Here is a 4,478-nt window from a genome sequence, read left to right on the forward strand (position 1 = left end):
CCACAATGTGGCGGTCAAGCGAATCTTTCAATATTTGGCTCATACCCCAAACTTTGTCTTATGGTACCCTAGAGGAGAAAACTTCAACCTCGTGGGCTTTTCAGACTCGGATTGGGCGGGAGACAAAGTGGATAGGAAGTCAACTTTCAGAGGGTGCCAATTTCTTGGTTGCTCTTTGGTGAGTTGGTCTTCTAAGAAGAAAAGTTGTGTGTCTCTCTCCTCCACTGAAGCGGAGTATGTGCCCGCCGGTAATTGTTTTTAGAAAGTGCCTCTTTGGGGTGACAATGAAAGTGCCATCAAGTTCTCTCTCAACCCGGTGCAACACTTCAAGACGAAGCATATTGAGAATCGGTATCACTTCATCCGAGATCATATTAGGCGAGGAGAGATTCGGCAACACTCATGATAACCTTGCAGATATGTTCACAAAGCCGTTAGATGAAGCAAGATTTCGTGAGTTAAGGAATGAGCTAAATATCATCGATTTGTGCAATGTGGCTTGAACCTTTGCACACCCCACCATAATCATCATGTTGTCTTGTTTAGATGTAGGCATGGACATAGGGGGAGTGTTGTTCTCTCAATGAACTCTCCCTCCCCCATTATGCATAAATTGATCAACTCATTCACATTCGCCATTGTTGATGGTACTTGTGCTTCAAAGACGAGTTTTGGTCATGGATCCAAGGTTAAAATCTTTGCGGTGCCATAGCAATTGACTCAAACATAGGTGGCCTCGGCCACCGCCTTCCTTTGAGAGGTGCTTGGTCGAGTAGCTTCATTAGGGTGTTGTTTGTGCTTTGAGTTACTCCAAGTTGCTCTTGGTTTCTTGGTTTTTCGAACTTGGAGTATGTGTTCCCTGTGTTGTCGTTTTGAGTCTCTATCCCAAGCCTATCCCTATGCTTCAACCACCCTAGTCATGCAATAGCCATTTCTTCTCTTTCTGGGTTGTTCTGTCTCCCTGCCGGCACTACTACCACTTCAAGCGGTACTACCGTTCCATCGAGCGGTACTACCAGGCCTCCTGCCCCGGCTGTAGTATCGTAGCGGTACTACCGCTTAGCAAGACGCAGTGAGGGGTAAGTATCGGTATGGGGGAGTTCTAACTCCCCCATACCCTTTCACTCTCTCTCCCCACATTTCTCTCTCTCTTTCCCTCTCTCTCTCTCTCTATCCCTCTCTCTCTCTCTCTTAGGCGACGAAGAAGAGCCCCAGCTGCCGCTCCGGCTGGCCGATTCTATGCCGTCTTCAAGGATTCCGTCCGGTGGAATCCTTCCCTCCACCTCCTCTCGCCATGGAATCCGGTATTGCCCCCATTCATTGATCCTAAGGTTCTTTCCTTTGAATATAGGTTTCTAGGGCAATGCATGTTGGTTTCTCGATTTTTTGCTAAATCGGGGCTTGAGTAAGATGTTGAATGACTGCTAGATAGGAGGATTGAAGATTTAGTTGAGCATTTTTGAATTTGTGACCTCCGGTACTACCGGATCTGGGGATTCCGTGCGTCCGTTCCCACAGCAGTACTACCGCTCGAGTGCAGCGGTACTACCGCTCTAGTGCAGCGGTACTACCGCTCGGGCGGTACTACCGCCCTAGTTCCATGGTACTACCGCTCGAGGCCCCCAATTCCAGAATGCTCACCTAATTCTTCCGTTTTCACTTGTGTTTCTCCGAGGCTTATGCATAGTTCGTATTCATGTTTTTCCCTTGCGGTTTTGTGTCTCTTCAGGTGGTGGTAGCTCCAAGGTTCGTCGCAAGAATGTGAATCCCCCATCCAAGCGTGGGTGCACCTATCATGCCAGAATTGTGTATTCCGAAGTTGAAGAAGAGATTGCCCCCACACTGTCGCCTGCTCGTCGTCAGTCTGCCGGGAACAAGGGCAAATCCAATGTCAAGTCAACTGCTGCTCGCAAGAAGAAGGAAATGGTCAAGACGGCTGCTGAATTGAAGCAAAATGAGTATTGGAAATACCATGAGCAAAACCCCTACCTCCTGCCTCAGGATTCTTCTCTTGTTGGCTCACCATTCTGGAACAAGGGCCAATCACTTGTGTACTTCGATCAAATCAAGGGAAGGAAGAACCTGTTTGTGAAGACCAAGTCAATCAACACGGATCACACGGAGAAGTACCAGGCATACTTTGGCAAAGCTCGTGCCCTCTATGAACAGCTCAACATCGTGCCCCTCATGACCTTCAACTTTGATTTTGATGCAGAGTTGGTTGCTCAGTTCTTTGCAACCATATGGTATGGCACAAACACAGAGCGCACTTTGATCTGGATGACCAATGGCAGGCAGTTGCGCACCACATGGGGTGCTTTTATGGCACTTCTGGGATATCCTGACGAGGGGCTGAGGAAGCCTCTTGGCCTTCGTCCTCACCATGTGGGAGGCCTACTCACAAGGATGAGTTTAAGCCTCATATGATTATTACCAAGACAGAGAAAGGAGTCAAGAAGGAGCTGAAGCCATTCTTTGACATTATGCATCGCATCTTCCAGCACACTCTCTTTCGAAGCATTGGCAACTTGGACATGGTGAATGGGCTCCTTGTGGATATGCTACTGTTATGCCACTCTAAGAAGGGCTCGGATGCAGTCTAGGATGTCTCCCATGTCATGTGGAAAGAGCTAGTGAGTGCTACCTATGGAGATCACTGCCCAAATTATGCTCCCTTCATCTTCAAGCTGATTCAGACTACCTGGAGCTCCACTTTCCCCGGTGTGTGCTACCTCTTGAGCACTGCGTTGGATTTCCCCGAAGAGGAGAGGATGATGCAGCAAAGTAGCGTCAGTATTTCCCTCAGTTTTTGAGAACCAAGGCATCAATCCAGTAGGAGGCTACGCACGAGTCCCTCATACCTACACAAAAACAATAGCTTAACGCAACCAACGCGCTTAGGGGTTGTCAATCCCTTCACGATCACTTACAGAAGTGAGATCTGATAGAGATGATAAATAAATTTTTTGGTATTTTTGGTATAGAGATGCAAAGAAAAAAGTGAAAGCAAAGTAAAAGCAAAGCAATAATAAAGTGACGGAGATTGATATGATGAGGAAGAGACCCGGGGGGCATAGGTTTCACTAGTGGCTTCTCTCAAGAGCATAAGTATCCTACGGTGGGTGAACAAATTACTGTTGAGCAATTGACAGAATTGAGCATAGTTATGAGAATATCTAGGTATGATCATGTATATAGGCATCACGTCCGAGACAAGTAGACCGACTCCTGCCTGCATCTACTACTATTACTCCACTCATCGACAGCTATCCAGCATGCATCTAGAGTATTAAGTTAAAAACAGAGTAGCACCTTAAGCAAGATGACGTGATGTAGAGGGATAGTTTCATGCAATATGATAAAACCCCATCTTGTTATCCTCGATGGCAACGATACAATACGTGCCTTGCTGCCCCTTCTGTTAATGGGAAAGGACACCGCAAGATCGAACCCAAAGTAAGCACTTCTCCCATGGCAAGAACAACCAATCTAGTAGGCCAAACCAAACAGATAATTCAAAGAGACTTGCAAAGATAACCAATCATACATAAAAGAATTCATAGAAGATTCAAATATTATTCATAGATAGACTTGATCATAAACCCACGATTCATCGGTCTCAACAAACACACCGCAAAAAGAAGATTACATCGAATAGATCTCCACGAGAGAGGGGAAGAACATTGTATTGAGATCCAAAAAAAGAGAACAAGCCATCTAGTTACTAACTATGGACCCGTAGGTCTGAAGTAAACTACTCACACTTCATCGGAGGGGCTTGGATGATGATGTAGAAGCCCTCTGTGATCGATGCCCCCTCCGGTGGAGCTCCGGAACAGGCCCCAAGATGGGATCTCGTGGATATAGAAAGTTGCAGCGGTGGAATTAGGTTTTTGGCTCCGTTCCTGATCGTTTGGGGGTACGTGGATATATATAGGAGGAAGAAGTACGTCGGTGGAGCTTCGAGGGGCCCACGAGGCAGGGGGTGCGCCCTAAGGGGCGCCCTCCACCCTCGTGACCACCTCGTGGCTTTCTTGACGGAGGGTCCAAGTCTCCTAGATCTTATCTGATGAGAAAATCTCGTTTCCGAAGGTTTCATTCAGTTTGGACTCCGTTTGATATTTTGTTTCTTCGAAACCCTAAAACAGGCAAAAAACAACAATTCTTGGCTGGCCCCCTGGTTAATAGGTTTGTCCAAAAATAATATAAAAGTGGATAATAAAGCCCAATAATGTCTAAAACAGTAGATAATATAGCATGGAGCAATCAAAAATTATAGATACGTTGGAGACGTATCAAGCATCCCTAAGCTTAATTCCTGCTCGTCCTCGAGTAGGTAAATGATAAAAACATAATTTTTGATGCGGAGTGCTACTTGGCATAATTTCAATGTAAATCCTCTTAATTTTGGTATGAATATTTAGATTCAAAAGATTCAAGACAAAAGTTCACGTTGACATAAAAATAATAATACTTCA

Source organism: Triticum dicoccoides, chromosome 1A (genome assembly GCF_002162155.2).
Source record: "Triticum dicoccoides isolate Atlit2015 ecotype Zavitan chromosome 1A, WEW_v2.0, whole genome shotgun sequence".
Taxonomy (NCBI): domain Eukaryota; kingdom Viridiplantae; phylum Streptophyta; class Magnoliopsida; order Poales; family Poaceae; genus Triticum; species Triticum dicoccoides.